Source organism: Trematomus bernacchii, unplaced genomic scaffold, assembly GCF_902827165.1.
Source record: "Trematomus bernacchii unplaced genomic scaffold, fTreBer1.1, whole genome shotgun sequence".
NCBI classification, from domain to species: domain Eukaryota; kingdom Metazoa; phylum Chordata; class Actinopteri; order Perciformes; family Nototheniidae; genus Trematomus; species Trematomus bernacchii.
Genome location: NW_022987787.1, coordinates 441,838 through 451,151, shown reverse-complemented (window position 1 = coordinate 451,151; position 9,314 = coordinate 441,838). Strand labels below are relative to the sequence as shown.

General features: G+C 40.4%; 2 non-coding genes across 2 annotated transcripts; both read left to right on the top strand.

Moving 5' to 3' along the window:
• Positions 1-2,349: 2,349 nt before the first annotated feature.
• Positions 2,350-2,482, top strand: LOC117497612. The gene has a single exon (XR_004557444.1). It is a non-coding gene; the product is annotated as a U8 small nucleolar RNA (small nucleolar RNA).
• A 547-nt stretch (positions 2,483-3,029) lies between these two features.
• Positions 3,030-3,160, top strand: LOC117497611. Its single transcript, XR_004557443.1, has one exon. It is a non-coding gene; the product is annotated as a U8 small nucleolar RNA (small nucleolar RNA).
• The last annotated feature ends 6,154 nt before the right edge of the window (positions 3,161-9,314 follow it).

Sequence of the window (9,314 nt, the reverse complement as noted above, 5' to 3'; positions counted from 1 at the left end):
CTCTCTCTCCTGACAGCCTGTCAGTATCTCATGCAGCTCACTGATCCAGTAATGAGTGACAGTGAAGAATAAATATATTTATAACTAGTTCCAAAGGTAGATAAAATAGCTAAGTGTGTTAGGTCTAACTCTTGTGTGTTTTGCTCCGCTCACCGGTCCGTCACAGCGGGTGGAGCTGCAGGATTTCTGCTTCAGTTGCACCGCTATTTTATTGTCATTTTCGGACACCTTAAAATACTGCCAGACTAGTGAAGCGATTTTGGCGAGCTTGTTTTGCCGCACACAGAGAAAAGTGTCATGTATGTTACGTCTCGCGATTGGCCTTTTTAGAGAGCACCGATCGATCGGCAGAGAGTGAGTATCGGCCAATATCGATCGCCACGCAAAAACTGCGGCATTTTTACAGCTCCTTAATGCAATTTGTGAAGTGCTTTCCTCTGTGGTGAAACTATCAGCACTGCATTACGGAGGAAAGCGGCAGAAAGTCGCCTGGAGTTAAAGAGAGTGGGGCTGCGCTGCGTGCATGGCTTCCTTCTGCAGGTAACGGGGAGACGCGCTCTGGCGGCGGTCTCGTTCAGGATCCGAAAATAAAATAAATATTTTGTACACTTATTCCACTTATTCCTAGTGTGCCACTGGTTACGGTGGCACGCGTGCCAGGGGTTGCCGACCCCTGCCCTAGTCTATAAGCACAGGCGGAGCCCTCTACTGGACTCTATGGATACTACTCTCATCAATGATACGCGAGCGTTCACACACTGAAGTTGTATAAACGTAGCCGGCCAATCGGGGCGAGCCTACCTGAATGCGCGCGCAGGCCCACAATATATAAGGCGGCTACGCCTCCTGACTGTCATCCTACATCGTCTTCAGCGAGCGGCATAGGAAAGACAGGGCCCCTAGGTAGAGGGCTCCGCCTGTGCTTATAGAACTAGGGTTACAATACGTAACCTATCGTTCTATTTCACACAGGCTCCGCCCTCTACTGGACTCTATGGGTACAGTGGGTGGAGCCCCGATGGATAAACGCCCTGTCGTCCTACAACATCGATCCGCCACACTGCCCCTGACCGGCCTTTGGTTAACAGCCACCGCACCCCAACTTCCCATCATCCGGTTGCGACCGTGGAGAAGTCGGGGCCGCAGCTTACTTGGCTGGGTAGAGCCTAATTGGTCTGAATAAGCGACTAATAAGTGACTAACACTGCGCACTACGTTTCCCAAGTCCCTAAGGAGCATGGGGAGAACGTAAGCTCATCAAGGGGGGCCACGCCGGGACACACTGTGTCCGTGCGGCCCTGCACCCTGAGGCGGTAGCCCTACACGCTCCGCCGCCATTGTCATCACCAGGGGGAAGTCCCGGCGGACAGACCTGGGCGGTGGACTGCCATGGACACTGGACCCGGAAGTGCCCGACAACGAGAGTCCTCGTCATCCTCCTCCCCGGCAAACTGAGCCATCCGCCCTGCTGGAATGGCGAACGTGAATGGCGAACGTGAATGGCGAACGTGAATGGCGAACGTGAATGGCACCGCCTCGGCCATATCCTGGTCCCCCAAACACTTGAAGCAGAGGTGGTGGGGATCGGCGCCCGCTATTAAGCCAGGGCACGAAGGACAGGCCCGGGTCTCTAGAAGACTCCATGAAGGTATGATAACTTCTTTCCTCTTCTTTCAAACGTTTTACTTTTCTCTGTCAGGTGTTGTCCTGCTCGCTGAAGAGAAAAGGATGACAGTCAGGAGGCGTAGCCGCCTTATATACTGTGGGCCTGCGCGCGCATTCAGGTAGGCTCGCCCCGATTGGCCGGCTACGTTTATACAACTTCAGTGTGTGAACGCTCGCGTATCATTGATGAGAGTAGTACCCATAGAGTCCAGTAGAGGGCGGAGCCTGTGTAAAATAGAACTTTAGGTTTCAGGGTTTCCCCCAAAATATGTTTATCTTCTTTTGAAAGACTGTATTTAAAATGAACATTTCCTTACATGTAAATTGTAATTCAAGCTAAAGTTTGATTTCTGACTTGATTATGATTGTATGCACCCCCAGCCTCGATATTTCCGGGGGATCTGAGTAGTGATGACAAGATGAAGCCTTATGAAGCTTTCCAGCCAATTGGTTCGCAAAAGGGTTCATCTCATGAGGCTTAATTTGAACACAAACCCCCCTGTTGGTCAAAGTGTGTAAAACAGGCAGATATATCTCAAACGTGATATGAGTTATGCTGTGTTTTTCTTTAGTTAACTCTTAACCACTGTGAATCATGTCCTATAGAGTCTATATCTATCTATCTATTGTGATTGTGCACCGCGAGTAAGACAGCTGTACGTACTGATCTTACTGTTTCTCATATCATGAAACTTGTGTCATCTTTACCCGTTACTCCTAATAAGGAATTTCAGAAAATGATGAATGGAGACCCATGAGATATGATTAATATCTCCATCTTAGAGGGAACTGCAACACCTTCTAAGACCATTCTGACATAACTGTGAATACAAATCTAATAGAAAATGGCTAGATAAGCTACTTGTTTAATTTGAGATGAAACTTAATAAGGCCTTCAGTGAAGACATTAAGTACATTTTATGGATAGTTGGTTCATATTATATTCAATTCATAACATCACAAAAATGAATGTTATCCAGAGATAAAAGCCAATTGGAAATTGGAAATTGGAAAGAAATGTAGGATGAGTTCTTTAATTATACTCACAATCTTTCTGTTCAGGACAAATTTCATTGTCAAATTTAGGAAGAGCTGGAGGTGTAGTGAACATCTTGATATTTTTCTTAGTCTTTGTGAAATTACACTTTATAGTGAGTTATGCCTTTTCTTTTGTTAGATCATAATCATTTACACTTTATCACATTACCACTGTGAATCGTGTCCTATAGAGATTAACTGATCGAACAATGTGAAAACTTTACGACACACCAATTTGAGATTAAGAGAAAGATTTGTGATTGTGCACTGCGAGTAAGACAGCTGTACGTACTGATCTTAATGTTTCTCATATCATGGAACTGATATCTTCAGTGAGGTACATCCTTACCTGTTACCCCAATAATGAGATTCAGAACATGATGAATGGAGAACCATGAGATATGATTAATATCTCCATTTTAGAGGGAACTGCAACACCCTCTAAGACCATTCTGACACGATTGTGAATACAAATCTATTAAGTGTACGTGAGGTAGTAACTAGTGATGGCGAGATGAAGCCTTACGAAACTTTGAAGCTTTCCAGCCAATTGGTTTGCAAAAGGGTTCATCTCATGAGGCTTCATTTGAGCACAAACCCCCCCTGTTGTAATTATAATGACAATAAAGAAATAACAAGTAAAAATACAATGAATAAATGAATTAAATAAAAAGACGATATCAATACATAAACAATTAATAATTAAATAATAATGAATATTGATAAAATATTAATAATATTTAAATAAACAATAATAAAAACAATAATAATATAATAATACAACAACTTATAATAAAAAATAAAGATTTTTTAAAATACTACATATAATATAATAATAATAATAACACAAAATAAAATAATATAAATACACACAAAATAATTATAATACAAAAGTTATGATAAAAATGCAATAAATAAATAAAAAACATTAAATATATACAAAAACAATAACATAATAATTCAAAAAAATAATACGGAGACGCCCCCAATAAATAAATGTAAGTGAACTTAAATGTAGAAATATATTAAAGATTTATAATAATATATGTTCTGTTTTATTCTCAACGTTTATGTATTTATTTCGAAATGTATTTATCTCTACATTTATTTATTTGTCTATTTATTTATTCCTGTATTTATTTATTGCCTTATTTATTTATTATATTCATGTTTTTATTCATACATTTATTTATGCATTTATTTATTTATACATATGTCATGTTCCGTCCTCTATATAAGTGATGGTTTGAGCTCTCTTGATCCCATCGTGGTAATATGAATGTTGTAAAACTGTGAAGTGTCAGTGGTTCAACCAGGGACGCCGCCAGGGATTTTGGGCCCCATGAAAAGATAATCACATTGGTTACTTAAACATTTTTTTCTTAATGTTCTAAAATGGTTTCGGCCCCTGTCAGTCACGGGCCCTTATGGCGCAGTTCCACTGCAGCGCGGAGCTCGCTTTAAGCGTGCCGTGTCGTGCCGTCCCCTTTTTTGGTTGTGCTTCCACTAGGCCTGGTTCCGGCGCGGCACGGCGCGGGGCCACTTTTTCACCTCTTTTCTGGCCCTAGAAAATTGTGGTTCTATCGGGGCCAACAAACAGGGCTGAGTCGGGCTGAGTATGCTAAACTAGAGAGAGGAGCGCTGGCAAGAGGGCTAGAACTACAACAAGATGGACATATTTGACCGTGATTTAATTGTAATACACGTTTCAAAATGATGCCGAAGTAACAACATACTGATACCGGTTAGTAAAAACCATGAATTAATGCTTTGTCAAGTCTGCAGACAGACGGCAGGCGAAAAACCTTTTAAAATGCGTGTTTTTCTAGATGGAGATTGGCTAAGCTAACGCAGTATATGCTCTGACCGTCCACACTCACAACAACGGCCTATACAGACATAAATAAAGCAGCGACTGTATTCACCATGACACAGGCAGTCTGTGGTGTGTACTTGTTTAACTTTTGTCGAGTTTCTTAACATATATAAGGAGCTGTGAGCTCTGAGTGCTCACAGCTAACGGCTGTGTTGTGTTTCTGGAGTTTTCATTGAAGATGACGTCACGGCTCCGCCTACACTGCGTTACTATAGTAACTACCCCAGTTCCTAAACTGTAATGGAAGCGCAGCATGAAGTGAGTCGGCCCTGTTAAGGCCCAACGCGGCCAAGCCGTACCGAGCCGTACCGAGTGTGGCCGAGGCCGACCGTGTAGTGGAAATGCGCCATTAGAATCGTCCTAACTTTTCACCCCCTTACGGCGCCCCTGGGTTCAACCGATCTGAAGCTCTATCTGAAGCAGCCACGCGGTATCGATGGGCAGCGAGACTTCGTTTGTCATCGATGACGTCACTGGCCTAAAACGATACAAACCTCGATACACGCTTCACCAAAGACTTCCTGGATTTCTCGAACCACGCTCCGAAGCCTCGGCGCAGTACGTAACATCACTAGATCTGAGCAGAGACTTTTTACTTTAGTTTTAATGTGTGTTTGTTTGGTGGCGTGATCATTATTATTTAGAGTCATTGCGTGCCTATTGATTTGAACACGATCCGTGTATCCATCATTTCCTGGTCTTCTCTAAAGAAGAGGGACCAATGAAAACCTTGTCATTTTGCCGTTGTTCAGCATGGAAACATTCATTAGCTAACAATGACATTATTGTTCTATTAATATAAAGGGAGGTCAGGTACTCTTTAAAACAGCTGCTAGTTATGGGTACTTTTTACTGAAGTACATTTCAAAGCCCTCTTTACTTTTACTTGAGTAAAGAAGTTTAGTCAGTACTTCTACTTTTACCAGAGTATTTTTAAAGACGAGTATCTGTACTTCTACTTGATTAAAGGATGTGTGTACTTTTGCCATCTCTGCTAAACCATAACATACAGCGACATCAGCAGGAGCAGAGGTATGGTGCCTTTCACTTTTACTAACTGCAGTTCCCATTTGAAACAATAGAGGACAACAAAGCACACATTGTGTAGAATGAATGGTTGTGCAGTCTTTAGCAAGTGACCCCAAAGTTACCAAATGAACTATGCGCAGCTACACATATTTAATACATTTAAACCGAATCAAAATACTTTATTCTTCCCATTGTTAATTGGGTTTAAGGTCAGTTCCTCCATTTAAGAATGAAATAAATAAAAGATAAATACACAAAAAGTATAAAATGATTAATGTAAACATATGATGTTAAAGTAAGAATGTGTACAAATGTATGAAAAAATAAAATAAAGAGATCGATATAAACATAAGAAGTTAAAGTAAACATGTTCACATTGTGCTACAATATGCTACGTGTAATTCATTCTTAAAGGGGACCTATCATGCAAAATGCACTTTTGTACGTCTTTTATACATGAATATGTGTCCCCGGTGTTCCAGGGAACTCACCAAGTGTCAGAAAACACAACCCTCTCTATTTTCCTCCATACCCAAATCTCTAAAAAAGGGGCTGCAACGGATCTGATAAAAACTGATCCAGATTTGAACACTGTCCTGACGTCAGGACAGTGGCGCTACGGCTATTGGGCCAACTCCACCAATCAGGAGGAGACAGCCAGGCCTGTAGATGGTGCTGTACTCACATAATCTGCCCTTGCAAAAACAGAGCTAAAAAATGTCAAATTGAGCTAAATAAGGCATGGCTCAAATGCATGATCTGTTTGGTATTTTGAAGAAAAAAAAGTATAAATATGCCTTATATAGGTATGGTCCTACACTATATTATTCAAATATAGCATGATAGGTCCACTTTAAGTAACCTCTTGATACTGATTAACTAAGAATAAAAACCCTCAATGAAAAAATTAAACAAGCTCAGATTTCTTCAGTATTTCATAGCACATTTGTGTCGTATTGTTTAAATAGTGCAGATGGATGAGTTTTTGGTGTCTTAATAGCCAGTGTGGGCTGAGAATATATTATGCATGACACCATAATAAAGGCTTCATTCATTTATCATTCATTCATTGCATTATGAGTGTTCATACATAATAGCAGCCTCAGATTTTTGGGGAAATTGTGACAAAAGAGACCAATGGTGTTAAGAGGCACTATTGTTTCTTATAGATAGAAATGCAGCACTTTCATTCCTTTTTAGAGATCTTAAAACCCATGAAATAACTAGTGTTTTTAGGACTTGTATATATAAAGATGTAATGACTTCTGTTGATGCACTGTGAACAAGTTGGAAAACGGGTTGTCCTGAAGTCTAGGTCTAAGCCCTTTCCAACTGTTTAATACTGAAATGTACATGAGAAAAAGCATAACAAAGAAAGGGCACACGAGTAAATAAATAAAATGAGGCCATGATGTCATTGAGTTTGGAAACAGTATGAGGCACATTTCTGGTAATTACCCAGGAGGTCAGAGCCATCCTATGATGGGAATTGGGAGGACATTAATAAACTAAATTACTTTTTTAATCAATGCGATGTGGGCATCAGCAGTGTGGTCCTGTTCAGAGGCATTGATTACACAGATGGGGGCATATCTGCTAGTCAATACATTAGCTCATACAAGGTTCCACTGCTGGACGCACTGAGCTGTTATAAGGGCCCTGGTCATGTGTGGATAATTAAAGCGGCCACCCCCGGGTCTGGAAATTGAAGCCAATGTGGAGGTGCCTTACATTTGCATTCTCTCTAAATGCCAGCAACGGGCAACTTGCAAAAAAAGTCCCATTCTATAGAAGTCTATAAAAAAATCACCTTCTCGATTTATTACCCCAATTAAAAAATGTCCTTACAAGTTTGTGGTCTCAATTGCTAGTTTTTCCAAGCTTTTTTGATACAGGCTGATTCATTTTAAATACATGAGTTTCCACTGTGCTTTAAACTGAGTTCTGAGCAGACCGTATCCCTTGCTTTTAATTTCCTACTGATAGAAGAGAAACTCCATTGTACGTGGACTGATTATGTAACAATGGGCCCCTGCATAAACACACAAAGGCCCCTCCACAACCTAGAGCATGTCTGTAGCCTGTTGCTCCTAGTATTATTTTCAAGGTACTTTGCAGGTTATTTTAGATGGTAAAACCTACTGATAATTTGCTAATTCACTCAACATAACTGTTTTAACAGTAGAACAAATACTTGCATAATATCTGTTTTATTTCTGTGGTTTTATTATTAAGTGTTTTGGTTTTTTTCTTGGTTTAACTGAGAAAAAAAAATGTGTACAGTTATCCATTCATATTTGTAAAATGTTCAATAAAAAATATATGGGATTTGTTGTATTTTTAACTTTACATGAAGCTAGAATATTGGTATCATCAGCAACAAACAGGACATTTATAAACATTTAAAATAAACAGTGGGTCAAGCATAGATCCTTGAGGAACTCCATGAAGAAGCGTGGACAAATTGCTCACTGTCAAACAGTTACAAGTAATATAAAAAGGGTGCTCTGAGTCACAGACCTCTGCCAAGGCCATGCCCTATATCACAATGTTATGCAAGTGAAAAAGAATGTGTTCATGACCCTGTGATTCGGTTCTGCTTAAAATAACATGGGTTTCTTCCTTGTCCAGTGCTTCATCTTTTCAACTTGGAATTTGTGGTAGTAATTTTCCATAATCCCCTTGACACACAAACAAAAGAACTGAATACATAAAGTTATTGCTAACATCCTGACTTCCATATTACATTACATTACATTACATGTTACTTGTTAGATGCTTTTATCCAAAGCGACTTACATACTCAATACTGTGGGCAATCCCCACAGGAGCAATTTGGGGTGAAGTGTCTTGCACAGGGACACAACGACATGCTGACTGCAGTGGGACTCAAACTTGCCATCCTCTGATTTGAAGATCAGCGCACTAACTCACTGCGCCACACGCCATATATTTGAAGCAGATCAATGTGTGTCTTCTGAGGTCCATACTGAAGTTTAAACAGGATGCTATTTATAGTATAGCCCTAGTTTAACTGTAATTTATATAATATCCTATGTCTACATTTCTGTTACATTTCTGTTTCTGTAGTATATTGGTAGTATCTATCTATCTATCTATCTATCTATCTATCTATCTATCTATCTATCTATCTATCTATCTATCTATCTATCTATCTATCTATCTATCTATCTATCTATCTATCTATCTATCTTTACAAGGATGTCTTTAAGTTGATTTCAGGCACTTTTGTATCCTCTTAAAAACTTACAGTCAATTAACGAAAAAAGGGATACAAAAGTTCAAATGTATTCCCCAATTTTTGATGAAAAATAATAATAAACCTCTTATAAAAACTTCCTTCTGCCACTCAATTCCCTAAAAAAAGGAGAAATTTGACGCTACGCAACTGCTCACGCTCCTTGGAAGTCCCTGCACGTCCCTTTGATACTGACACACGCGCACACACACACACACACACACACACACGCACGCACACACACACACACACACACACACACACACACACACACACACACACACACACACACACACACACACACACACACACACACACACACAGAGAGAGGGGGGAGGGCTGCGGGATGCTGAGCTCCAGTGAGTCCAGTACGGTGGTTTGACGTAGGGCACTGGGAGGGGAGGGGCTTGTGTCTCTAGTGTATCACCCACAGACCCGGTCTGTCTG